The 13344-nt window shown below is 53.3% G+C and overlaps 1 long non-coding RNA gene across 1 annotated transcript in view; it reads left to right on the plus strand.

Annotated features, from left to right (window-relative positions):
* Window positions 1–13344, plus strand: part of LOC129060542 (uncharacterized) — a 26790-nt gene continuing 13446 nt past the window's right edge. Inside the window, exons 1-3 of the long non-coding RNA XR_008527359.2 lie at window positions 1–3240; window positions 3488–3612; window positions 3848–4037. This is a non-coding gene — a long non-coding RNA (uncharacterized LOC129060542). The remainder of the gene's footprint in view (window positions 3241–3487; window positions 3613–3847; window positions 4038–13344) is intronic.

Raw genomic sequence — 13344 nt, forward strand, 5'->3', positions numbered from 1 at the left:
ACGTGAGGCACTTCTCTGGGCTGGCAGTGCCAGGAGCGTGGAGGGCTCAGATCTCTGCTGGCAAAGGTGTGAGTGCTCTCCCTTCTCCCTCTCCCTCCCACTCCAGCCTCCACCCCAGAGCAGAGAAACATTTGCCCAAATGTGACTTATACCTTCGTTCTGAGAGTAGGCACAGGCGGGTCTCTTCCATTGGCTGCCCTTGTGGGCTTTGAGCAGAGAGGGCCCTCACGTTTACTAAGTGCCCATGTGGCCTTGGGGCCACCCCACCGCCAGATGGAGGGGACAGAGGTGATAGGCGACAGGGCTGGGCTCCCTGTCCAGCCCCCCAGTGGCAGAGGTCCTCGGACAGCGGGAATCAGAAGGGGGTCTTTGCTGGGCCACCCTTGGCAGGGAATGACCTGAGCAGGTGCTTCCTGTGTGAGTGGGGGTGTCTGGGAACTGTGCAAGGTGCAGCCACGTGGGCATGCTCAGAGCCTGGTTGGACTGTAAGGTAGGAAGGCATCCAGTCGTTCCCACGGGCCAGCACAGAGGAGAAACAGGCATGTGTGCGTGGGCCTGAAGGTGGCCCCTTCCTGGCAGTCTTACCTAAGCGACTGGTCCCTTAGGCTCCCAGCTTCGTGCCTGTCACCCAGCATCCCCATTGCCCCACGGTTCCCCCTCTCACGGGAGAAATGTCAACAGTGCTGGTGGGAACACAGAGATGCCACCCAGGACCCCGATGAGATGCAGACACAAGCGGCTTTAACTTTACAATGCAATGAAGCAAAATATGCTGGCTTTGAGACTCAGAGGGCACGAAAACAGTGAGCTGGGGTTCTGGAAAGACGCCAGCTCGGCCTGGGCGGGGCTGAAAAATACCTGCTGTTGCCTCTGCCTCGTCGCGAGTTGCCTCCCACCACCACAGAGGGAACCACGCGAGTCAAAGACAGAAAGAAAGGGATGGAAAAGAACTGTATTTCAAAGAGGCAAGCCTTTATATTAGAATGACGGAAACGCAGTTTAGGTGAAAATTAGATTTGTTACCCCCACACTGGAGTGTTTATTGAACGGCAGCTGGGTCAGCTCAAGGAATTTCAAAGAGATGCAGGACACGAAGCGATGGATGAGTGGAATCCTCCACTAAAACTCCTTCCAGAACACTGTGTATCTGTCTACAGTTTCATTCTCGCTTTGTTTCTTTTTACTGAGGGAATGCCTTGGATGTTTTGTTTTTTGTCTCAGGACCATTTTAATGAAGAGCCGTGGGTCACCACTTCTATTCAGGGTCATGTACAGACAACAGTCGTTGGAAATAGCACTTGTCTTTGAATTGAGCAGATAGCAAAATAGAGAAGGAGAGTCCTGGAGGAGCGGCTTTCCCGCCAGCATCTACCTGTAGAGAGTGAGACGAAGATGGAGACAATTACCTGGACGAAGCAGGCAAAATCCCCGATAATTGAGGCCGGGTGCTACAGGGTGACTTTTCCTTTCTGGAGTTATTTAGCCAGTTTCTTTCTCTCTGCTGTGTGTGTCGACACAACCTTGACTTCCCCCACTGTAAAATGGAAAAACCACAGCCGCAGAGCTCACCAGGGAATTCTGTAGCTCTCGGAATGATTGCGCGCCGGGCTGACAATGTGAAGTGTTAGATTAACGTGAAAGTGTTCTATTTTGGAACATCGAACACAGACGAGGCGTGTAAGAAAATGATGTTTTAAGAAATATGTTTTATGCCATATCATTTCTTTTACTGAAAGCAATTGGACAAACAAACAAGAAAAGCCAAGGAAAATGCGACCGGGACATGGAATCGGCCCATCTGTGAGGGGAAGGATCACACTTCCAGCTAAGATAGAAATAAAGCATGCGTGCATCGGCTCATCTGTGAGAGGAAGGATCACAGTCCCAGCTGAGATAGAAATAAAGCCACGCGTGCCTCTGTTTCTATGCGTGGTAAAATAAACAAGCAACACTTGGAGGAACTATTGATTCTGTTATGAAAACACAGCCTGTTTGGTTTGCCAGATCATAGCCGTTATTAATGCATTATTAATTCTATATAAGTGCCTGCTTGTCAGATCCATTAACCGGGGGAGTAATTGCCGAGGGAGGGGAGTCAGAACGTGTGTCACGCTGCTCGCTCGGTCTAGGTGGAACGAAGCGGAGAGAAGCCATGCAGAGCAATGGAGGCAGCCGTGTAAGGCAGTGTCCGTTTCTGTCTGTGGCCAAAATGGCCAGGGATATTTTTGGCCAAGCTGATGAGACAGAGATTGGAAGAGGAAAGTTTCATACTGATACTTCGGCTGGCTGGCTGCAGGGTAACCTGCATTTTGGGCCATTTTTGGTTAAATGTATGAAAGCAAACATCCACATAAAGGCTGAAATGGTTTGTCAATGGCCCAGAGGCTGTTCCCGGGATCTTTTGAGCCCTGGGAACCTGGAGGTACCTGCAGAGCTGAGCAGATTGCTTCCGTGTCAAGGAAACAAGCGGGACTTGTGAGAAGGGGCGGTTTGTGAGGCCCCGGCTGCAGGCACTGAAGGTCCTGCCACCCAGCAGCACGAGCCTGCCCTGCCTGCTTTAAGGAGGAGACAGGACTATTGACTTGGTCTGATTTGCCTGAACTTCTTGAGTTTCTCACTGCCTGTGGATTCCAGTTGCTTTAACACGGGAAATCGGACCTGCTGCAGGAGACCCTGCGCTGTCTTCAAAGACAGCACTGTTTCCACTAACGCAAGGATACAGCGTGATTGAAACAGTGCCCCACCCATAGGGTGGCCGGCGGGTTGAACGTCGTGCTCTGTGCAAAAACGGGGTCTGGCCATACCCAGTGCTATGCACGTGTTTACCACCATTGCCTCGCCCTTCTCCCATCTCATGTTATCGGTCTATAAAGTGGGTGTCATGAATGACCTCTGGTATCTGCTGAGTGGGGGCAGTGTCTGGGTGAGGCCCGAGTAGTTGGAGGCTTTGGTTTTTGCATAATGGGACCCCCATTTTCCACTTAACTCAAACCAAAGCAGAATCATGGAAGGCCTCAATGCAGGCAGCCCTGAAGGCGCAAGAAAGTTTATTTTGTTCCAAGGGCTCCTGGGAGCTGGGCGATGGGTGACCACGCCAGGAAGCATCTTGACTTGGGTACTTTGCAGAATCTTCCTCCCAGGGTGCCTCGACTTGCTGCCGTGTGGCAGCTTTGATTCCCAGCCCAGTAACAAACACGTCCATGACGCTGTGGACTGACAGAGACCGCAGAGCTGGTCAACGTGAGTAATGGGGCCCGCGCCCCGGGGGACCTCCAAGGCTGGGGGCACGGGAGCAAGTGGGTTACTCAGGCCCACACTAACCGCACTTGTAACTTCTCTCCCTGAGTCAAGGCAAGTTTTTATTCAAGCCAATGTAACACAATCTTGCCAATGACTGGAAAAATCACTAGCTTTGCAAAAATTTAAAAGACTCAGATAATACTCAAATTTGGAGTCCTAATGAAGTATGTAAACCTCATGTCCACAGACTGTGTTACTGGAGCCAGAGGGGGAAGATCCCTGAATAAGCCACCTGGGGCCACCCACGGCTGCTCCTTGCGTGGGAGGTGACCACATGCGGCCGCTTCTCTGGGGAACAGGACAGAAACTGGGGTAAGTTTGGCACAGCTGCAACATCCAAGTCTGTGTTCATTTAAAACTAACTGCCTTTGATTGCATTTGACAAAAACATTGGTCCATGATTGATTGGAAATAAAACAATGAGGGTTTGAGACCTGGGCTCCGACCTCCCTTCTGTTCTGGGCCCATGTGAGGCCAGGGACGGCCCGGGCAGGTGTCAGCAGCAGGAGCGTTTTTCGGGGTCCTCATGGAGAATGTCTCTCCGCAGCTTCTCCTGGAACGTTGGCTCCGAGGCTCAGCAACCTCCTCACACCCCCTGGGTCCACACCTCGGACCCATCTGCCCGCCTGGCCAGCCTGCCTCGTCGTCTCCCGCGGGCTCGTGCCTCAACAGGCAGCGTGTGGATGCCACCGTCACCGTCACAGGAGAGGCAGGTCCACCCTGGAGCTGATCCCCTGGTGAGTGGGGACCATCCTTCATGTTTGGTGTGCCCGTGTTCTCACACGGGGGCAGCTGTCTAACCCCACACCCTTTGGGGACAGCACAAGACACCCATGCTGTCTGGGGGTGGGCTGGAAGTGCACCGTCAGCTGGGCTTCTGGACTGGATCTGGCAGCCCTGCTGGTGGCCCTCAGGAGACACCTGTGAGGGTTTTGGTGCTGGAGTGGGGAGGGGCTGCCATGGGTGAGGGGCTTCTCGGACACCGGTTGGGGGGTGGCCGGATGGGGTGACCTGGGGACTTGGACGATGGGGACGGTGCCTGAGTCAAACCACTCAGTGCAGAGACCCCTGGGCCTTGATTTGGGGTCCTCCTGCAGCTCGGCCTCACTCACCCCGGATTCAGGCTCTGCAGAGGTAACCCCGGTGGGCAGGGAGAGAAATGACCTAGGGGCCGCTGCTGAGCTGGCAGCTTGGCGCAGCTCCATAAGAACACGGGCTTTGGTGCTTGGATTCCAGGAAGAGTGACTGTGTCCTTCCTGTGACCTCAGCAAAGCCTGGGGGCTTTCTAGGGTAGTGGGTTGTTTTCTTTAACGAAGGAGGGGCTGCCGATGTCCCAGAAATGTCACCGCAGATGCTGCAGCATCAGCTGGCGCCTTTCAGGAACCTCACCGCCTGTTGGCATTTCTGATCGAAGGAGAGGGGCAAATGCAGGAGGGGCGGGACCCTCGGGCCTGGCCACTCACACACCTGAGCCTGGTTGGCAGTGCACAGGGAGCGACCCTCTGAGGTGAAATCTCTGATGCTGTCCGGGTTCCTACCATCCCCTGACGCCCTGCACCAAGCACGGCAGCTTTTGGGGTCCCCGGGAAGGTCGCCGACCTGAGAGGTTCTTGCTGCCGGTGATGGAGCCACAAGGCACGGAGCTAACATGTGCTGAGTAGGGGGCGCAGACCCGGCTCCCGCCTGCCTATTCCCCCTCCACCCCTGACCAAGGACATGCTGGCATCGGAGGGTTTGTGTCTACACTTCTCCCGGCCCCCAGGGTGCAAGAATGAGGCCGGGTGTCGGCGCTGGTCTCTGCTTGTCTGGAAAGGACTTGCTGTCCTGGGGGAAGGGCAAGGGGCTGCTGGCCAGTCCGCAGTGTCCCCCCGAGCTGTCAGCTCCCTCCAGGTGTAGAGTCTGCGGATGGGAGGGGCTCAGGTTGAAGCTGTGTCCAGGCAAAGGGGAAGCGCAAAGTCGAAACGTTTCCTGCGCAAGGGGCCAGCGGCGCCTAATTCCACCTTCTGTGCCAGTGCAGTTCATAGCCCAGCAGTCGCCCTGGGTGGGGTCAACTCTGGAAGGCCCCTGTGTGTTGACTCCAGGGTGAACCCGGGACTCCTGAGTGGGCGCCCAGGCCCCTCTACTGCCGGCTGCCTCTGCTTCCCTCTCCAGGCCCACCTGCCAGCCACCACAGTGGACCCCAGTGCCCAGCCCGGGTCCCCCACGCTGGCTTCTCTCGGCCCAGGTCACTCTCTTCACACTGTCATCTGCCAGTTACCTGCACACTCTGATTCCCGAGGCGACTCTGCTCTGGGCACACGCCCTCAGCAAGGCCTGGCCGAGCGCTGTGTGTGCCTGTGGATCCATGCGCAGCTCTCCTGGGGACACCGGCCCTGGCTCCACTCCCTGGACAGATCTGTGCCCGGCGCTGGGTCTGCTCCCTGCAGAGACACACACCCGGTGCTGGCTCCACTCCCTGGACACACCTGCCCCTGGCGCTGGCCTGGGTTGGGTGTGTCCGTGTGTCTGAAGCTGGCCTGGGTTGGGTGTGTCCGTGTGTCTGAAGCTGGCCTGGGTTGGGTGTGTCTGTGTGTCCGGTGCTCCAGCGGGGAGTCCGTGGTGGTCATGTTGCTGAGGTGCTGGGAGCAGGGCCTGCGGGCAAGCGACAGGCTGGGCCTGACACTTCTGTATTTTACTGAATCTCCCAACATCCAACATCCCATTTCCATTTAACAGACGAGGAAAGGAAAACACAGAGAGGAGAAGGCACTCGCCTGAGGTACCCTGCCAGACGCTGGGGACGGGCTCACACGCAGCGGCCCAAAGCCTGCTGCCTCTCGGAGCAGCAGGGGTCTGGGACGGATATTGAGGCACAGGGCCTTGGAGGTGCCTGTGGAGCGGCTCAGCCAGTGGGGGGTTAGTCAGTATTTTACAGGCAAAGCTGTGGAGCTGTGCTGGTGCCTCTGTGTGAGTATTTACATGCAGTTCGTTAGTTGGGGAAGTCATGTACTCTTCTCGCTGCTTCTGGCTGTGCAGAACACAAACTCAAATCTGGAATCTTCTTGCTGCTTCTGGCTGTGCAGAACACAAACTCAGATCTGGAATCTTCTCGCTGCTTCTGACTATGCAGAACACAAACTCAGATCTGGAATCTTCTCGCTGCTTCTGGCTGTGCAGAACACAAACTCAGATCTGGAAGCAAAGGGCAGATGCCGTGCAGAGCGTCAGAAAGCACTGCAGACCTCAGACCAGAGGGAAGCCGGGTTTTTAAACCATCTTTCCGCAAGCCTTTTCAGGAGGACCAAAATTAGACCAGGTGGTTGAAGGAGGGTGGGTGCAGCTGATGCTCCAATTCAGTCAGCTTTTAACGTGGCTCCTTCAAGCAACTGCTGCCAACCCGCTGTGCCCACCCATCCTGGTTGGGAAGGAACCTGCCGTTCTCAACAAGCCGAGTATCGCTGAGGCTGCCCGTGTGTCAGTGGTGCAGTGTTGTTGAGGGTGCGGCACAGAGTGTGGTGATGATGCCGCCTCCGTCCCCATTGCTCCAGGGCCAGGACTTGGACCCGGAGTGGGAGGAGCTTCAGCTGGGAGGGTGGCTGTGCATCCAGGGAGTGCATCCATCCCCGGACCACGGGGGACCCCACTGCTGAGGGGCAACAGGAGTGCATTCTATTGCAGACAAACTGCAGGTCTGCTCTGACTTCTGTCTTTTCGAGCCTGGCTCTCTCTTTACCACTTCTGAGGTCCTGGCCTTGCCTGGCCGCCACCCCGCGATGGCTGCTGTCTGCACCTCAGAGCTCATGCTACTGCTTGGCCCTCTTCTCAATTTCCCGTTTTGTTTCTGCCTTCTGTGGTATCTCCCATGCTACTTGCTTTATACATTAAAAAACCCTCAAAAACAACAACTCTAGGCATTTCCTGCCAAGCAAGCATTTTGGGAAGAACTTTTCCACTTCCAGGATGGGCTGGGTTGCTGTTGACTGAGAAGCATTTCTGCAGCAGCAGAGAGATTAGATATGTCTTTCTCAAGAGCAAACAGGCCTAATACATTTCTCTCACAGACAAAATTGCCCTGTGTTTGTGCTACTGGAGTTCATTCTTTGAGGCTCTGGGTGGCTACAACCTTCTGTGTCTCCACCAGCAAGGGTGTGCACAAACAGTACATATACTGGTGGCAACTGGGAGGAAAGTCCAGGAGGAGAGGCTGTGGGCACCAGCTGATTTGTAGGGACAAAGTTTACTGAGGAGAGAGGAAGCAAGCCTTGAATGTGTCTGTCCTCTCACCTGGGTTGCAGAGGCTCCCAGGCTGCCCCGAGGACAAAGCAGGGGAATGTCCCTCTGCCCTCTCTCAAGGGTGCTTCATAGGCACTTGCTGGATCTGGGAACCTCTGCAACACGTGGCTGGGAGGGATGGGAAGTGCTGGCAACGTCCTTCCTGGGAGATGGCAGCCTCTGCAGGAGAGGGAGCCCGTGCCTGGGGAGAGGGAGCCCGAGCCTGGTGCCTGGGGAGAGGGAGCCCCTGCCTGGTGCCCGGGGAGAGGGAGCCTGTGCCTGGGGAGAGGGAGCTCGTGCCTGGTGCCTGGGGAGAGGGAGCCCATGTCTGGAGAGAGGGAGCCTGTGCCTGGGGAGAGGGAGCCCGTGCCTGGGGAGAGGGAGCCCGTGCCTAGTGCCTGGGGAGAGGGAGCCCGTGCCTGGTGCCTGGGGAGAGGGAGCCTGTGCTTGGGGAGAGGGAGCCTGTGCCTGGTGCCCAGGGAGAGGGAGCCTGTGCCTGGGGAGAGGGAGCCCATGCCTGGGGAGAGGGAGCCCATGCCTGGGGAGAGGGAGCCCGTGCCTGGGGAGAGGGAGCCCATGCCTGGTGCCTGGGGAGAGGGAGCCCGAGCCTGGGCTGGCCCTCTAGGCTGGGAGCAGGGTTTCTATCACACTGAGCTGCAGAGGGGAGTGAGGCCGCAGGCTGGGGCTCAGTGCTGGGACTGTCATGATTTCCTGGAATGCCTGTTTCTTCACAAGCTGTATGCCCTTAAGTTCTGGAACTTTAAAATTTGTTTGAAAAATAAATTTCACCAGTTATGCTTGCTTCACTGGGGAGTGAGTCTCCCCCAGCTGCTGGTCTAGAAGAGGGACTCCCTTTCTGTTGTCTCTGGACCAAATCCACATTCACCAAAACCCTCAGTGATGATGTCATCATTTTTGCTTAAATTGTAAAACGTGTTTTAAAGCGTACAAGCGTGCAAGAGAGGAAGAGGGGTCTATTCTTTTTACCCAGACAGTTTCCATTTCTGTTGCTCCTTTATCATTCCTGACACTCTGTGTTTTCTTCTGGTTTCATTTTGCCTCTGTCTGAAGAACTTCCCTTAGCAATATTTTTAGAAGAAGTCTGCTGGAAAACAATGCTCTTTTCCTTCAGCTGAGACTATCCTCATTTCACTTCATTACTGAAGGCTCTTTTCATTGGAGATAGAATTCTGGGTTGACAGTTATTTTATTTTAGCAGTTTAAAAATGTTGTTCCACTTCCTTCTGGACTTCATTGTTTCTGAGGAGAAATCTGCAGTCTTTTGAATAGTTGTTACCTAATGAGTAATGCCTCCATTTTCTCAAACTACTTTAAAGAATTTTCCTTTGCCCTCAAGTTTTAGTCTTCATTATGATGTGTCTGGGTAAGGATTTCTTTGGTTTTATCTTGCTTGGGGTGTTTGCTCATATTCTTGAATTTGTGGGTTTATGTCTTTTGCCAGATTTGGAATGTTTTTTGCTGTTATTTCTTCAAATATTGTTTTCTTTATTGCACTGTTTTTCACTGTGGAGGTCGGCAAGTCCAAATCTGCAGAGGAGGCTGGCAGGCCCGGGAAAGAACTGGCATCTTGGTTCATGTTCAAAGGCTGATAGCTGGCAGAACTCCCCCTTCTTTGAGGGAGGGCAGTCTTTTCCTTAAGGCCTTCAACGAATTAAATGAAGCACACCCACATTATGGAGTGTCATCTGTTTTACTCGAAATCTGTTCACTTAAATGTTAATCTCATTAAAAAACACCTTCCCAGAAAAATTCAGGCATGTTTGGCCAAATATCTGGGTGTCACAGCCAAGCCAAACTGACACCTAAAATTCACCATCATGCTCCCCTACTTGGATTCCAGTGACACAAATCTTAGACATTTTGCTATGGTCCCACAGGTCCCTGAGGCTCTGTTTATTTATTTCTTCAATCTTTTCTTCTTTGTCATTCGGATTGAATACTTTCTACTGATCTTTAAGTTCATAGATCTTTCCTCTGTCACCTTTATTTTGCTAGGGAACCCATCCATTGAGCTTTAAAATTTTGGTTTCTGTATTTTTTTGGTTCTAAAATTTTTATTTGTTTTCTTTTTTATATCACGTATTTCTTTGCTGAGACTTTTTATTTCCATATTTCTCAAAAGTGTTCACTCCTACTTCTTGGAATATTTTTGCAATAACTGCTTGGAAGTTTTTATCAGAGAATCCCAATATCTGCGCCATCTCAGGGCTGATGTCTGTTTTCCCATGTGCATGGAGATTTTCCTGTTTCCCAGGTCTTTGTATGGCAAATAATTTTGGATTGTATGCTGGGCATTTGAATATTATATTATAAAACTGTGAGTTTTTTTTCTATCTTATGAAGAATGTGAATATTTTTGATTTAGCAACCAATTGACTCTACAACCAAACCAACTGGGTTCAGAACGCAAGTTCCTACCAACCTTCTGTTGTTATAGTTTCAAAAGTCAGCTCCATTTTTTTTTTGAGATGGAGTCTCGCTCTGTTGTCCAGGCTGGAGTGCAGTGGCATAGTGATGCAGATCTCTTGTCTCACTGCAACCTTCACCTTCCGGCTTCAAGCGATTCTCCTGCCTCAGCCTCTGGAGTAGCTGGGACTACGGGCATGCATCACCACGCCCAGCTAATTTTTGTATTTTTCATAGAGACGGAGTTTCACCATGTTGGCCAGGATGGTCTCAATCGCTTGACCTCGTGATCCACCCACCTTGGCTTCCCAAAGTGCTGGGATTACCTAGCCCGGCCCAGTCGGCTCCATTTTTAAAAGCCTTTGCAGTGCTATATGGGTCAGTTACGTGTGTGTGCCACCTGGTGGACAGTCTGGGCTCTGGGTGGGGTCTGTTCCATAGTTCTACATTTGTGGCATGTTGCTCAGGGTCAGACCCACACACGTGCAGCTCAGGGTGGCCCAGGCGTTCACAAGCAACTTCACTGGGGCACGTCCTATGCCTCTCTGCTCTTCCCATTGGACCTCCCCTTCTCAGTCTCCTTCCAGAAAGCTGGAGCTTGGTCGGCTCTGTTGTGCCTGTCACACACCTGCAGGTGTCTGGGGCCACATGGCAGGAGGATGCAGAGACAACAGTAGGGTTTGCACCACCTTCTTAGGATGACAGCTCCTGTGACTGAAGCAAGAAGCTCGTCTAGTCTCGGAGGGTTAGCAGACCCTCTCCTGGTGCTTGTCCACAACAGAAACTCTTTCTTCCACACCAATACCTATTTGTGGGTTCTGGGCTTGTTGGAAAAACATGGTGAACTCATTACTAGTCAGGGGTTATTCAGAAATGTAGTCTTCCTCCTGAATCCATGTGCCTTGTTTTCTAGAGACCCATGCATTCCACAGAAGTTTGATGGCTGTGTCTGTGGGGAGAGACTGGGTATGCTCACTCCTTCTTACTGAAAATCCCCCTCACTGCCTGGGTTTTGTTTCGTTTTGGTTTTTTGTTTGTTTTTTTTGAGACAAGGTCTCACTCTCTTCCCCAGGCTGGAGTGCAGTGGTGCAATCTCGGCTTACTACAAGCTCCGGCTCCCAGGTTCAGGCGATTCGCCTGCCTCAGCGTCCCTAGTAGCTGGGATTACAGGTGTGCACTGCCATGCCCAGCTAATTTTTTTGTATTTTTAGTAGAGTCGGGGTTTTGCCCTGTTGTCCAGGCTGGTCTCAAACTCCTGACCTCAGGTGATTCACCCGCCTCAGTCTCCCAAAGTGTTGGGATTACAGGCGTGAGCCACCACGCCCAGCCACTGCTCAGGTTTTAAGTTCTGTCTTTGTTTCTGACATCTCACCATTTCCCTTTTCTTCTCATCTATTTGGGCTTGGCTGTGAGCTTCACCTTTTGCACGATGGTCCTTGCAGCATGTGGTTGGCTGTGTGCTCGGGTCGACAGCATGTTTGATGGTTTTAGCAGATTGGGATTCCCTGTCAGCTTGGTCCACTGTGGTGCCAAGGCCAAGGGCCCCTGGTTTCCTCCACGTCTCTGGAACCCACAGAGAGAGTGCTGAGAAATGCAGCGTGGTAGGGAGGTGTCTCCAGGGCTCAGAGGAGACTCATTTCTACCAGCCATGTTATACAGAAGCATTTTATACTTATTGCTTATATTACACCTGAAAGTAATTTTTTTGGCCATTGTGAATCCACAGGCTCCGTATAGTGCCTGTTACCCTAGAGAATGAGAAACAGGATGGCATAATTTAGAAACTGTCATCTTGTTGAAGGTGTTTGTTAGGATTACATTTGGCTGTGACTAGCAGAAGCCCCCAAAACAAAATCGTTTGCCCAAGGTTAATTTGATGGCTCCTCACACCAGCCAATGAATGCCTGGCAGGAGGTGGATGTCCAGGCTTGGGTGCTGGCTTTGCCTTAGTGTCCTCTGACCCACGCCCCTCCCGCTCCCCCTCTACCACCCTTAGGGCACCGGTCAGGCGCCTGCAGGGACAGACAGCAGCTTGAAGGCAGTGGAATTTGAGGAGTAGAGCTAGTGGGGGGGCCGGGGTCCCGGGGACAGAGGATGAGAAAGTGTCTGGAAGTCAGAGTGACAGCGTCCTGCACAGTGGGCTGGGGAGAGAGGGAGCGTCCTGCACAGTGGGCTGGGGAGAGAGGGAGCATCAGAGGCCTTCTGCTGAAGACATGGCCAGCCCAAGAGGACCTCTCCAACCTGGCCTCTGTCTCCCTTCCTCCCCTCTTCTCCCAGGGCTCTGCTTCAGCCAAACTCAACCAAAGGTGAGCAGGCATGGAGCTGGTCAAAGCTGTCCTTGGCCTGGGCTTTGGGGGCAGAGCGCAGGGCAAGAAGGCCAGGGATGCCCGGGCTAACTTTGAAATCTGAGTTCTTGACCTTGATAGGATAGGAGGTCAGAAGCACCTTGTTATACCCCCGCTTCTGCTAATGCCATTAGGATTTCTTCCTGGGGCCTAACAGAAACTGGCTCCTCCAAAAGACTCCACCGCTGGCACCAACCACCTGCCTGATGCCACCCCTCCTTTCCTGCCTGGTAAGAGACCACTGACCACAGGCTGGTTCCGGATGACCACAGGCTGGTTCTGGACAGGCTGCGGAGGATGCGCAGGGAGAGTTTTTGTGTCTGCTGCTTCACCTTTAGACCTCAGAGGGCCGGAAACTCCACCCTCGGGCCGTGATAACACCACCACTTTTGCACATGGGACCCATGAGGGGCAAGCAGCTGTTTTGCACACACGTGTGTCTCCTCTCGTGAATATTGGTGACTCCTCCTGTAGCATGTTGAGAATGTATACTCAGCCACTGGCTCAGCATCAGTTCCCTTCCCTTTACCCCTCCCTGGACCTGCCTGTTTCTGGCTTCTGGTCGGAGGCTACACATCCCAGCCTGTCAGGATGGCCTCCACAGTTCTCCTTTCCAAACAAATAGAAAGAAGGGCCGTGGCATGTGGAGGGTGGAGGAGAAGGCGTGGTGTGGCCTTGTGCTCACAGTGTGGGACAGGGCTCCTGTGTCCCAGCAGCAGACTGGAGAGAGGAAGAAGAAGATGGAGAAGCCAGGAGTCCACTACCCCTCGGGGAAAGCCCCCAGAACTGAAAGCAGCAAGGCTTCTGTTGACATTTTGTTCATTTCTGTTCCTGCTGGTAGAACTGAGTCCTCCACACCCAGCTGCTGGAGGGGCTGGGAAGCCTTTGTTAATTCTGGGACCCCCCACATGGCCTTGGGGCCATATTCACAACTCATGTACCCCTGACAGACACCGGGTTTCCCAGAGGCTCAGCTCTCAGCTCTCTCCCCCGCCCATGCCCCCGACCGAGAAAGCCTTGG

Source organism: Pongo abelii, chromosome 6, assembly GCF_028885655.2.
Source record: "Pongo abelii isolate AG06213 chromosome 6, NHGRI_mPonAbe1-v2.0_pri, whole genome shotgun sequence".
Classification (NCBI taxonomy): Eukaryota; Metazoa; Chordata; class Mammalia; order Primates; family Hominidae; genus Pongo; species Pongo abelii.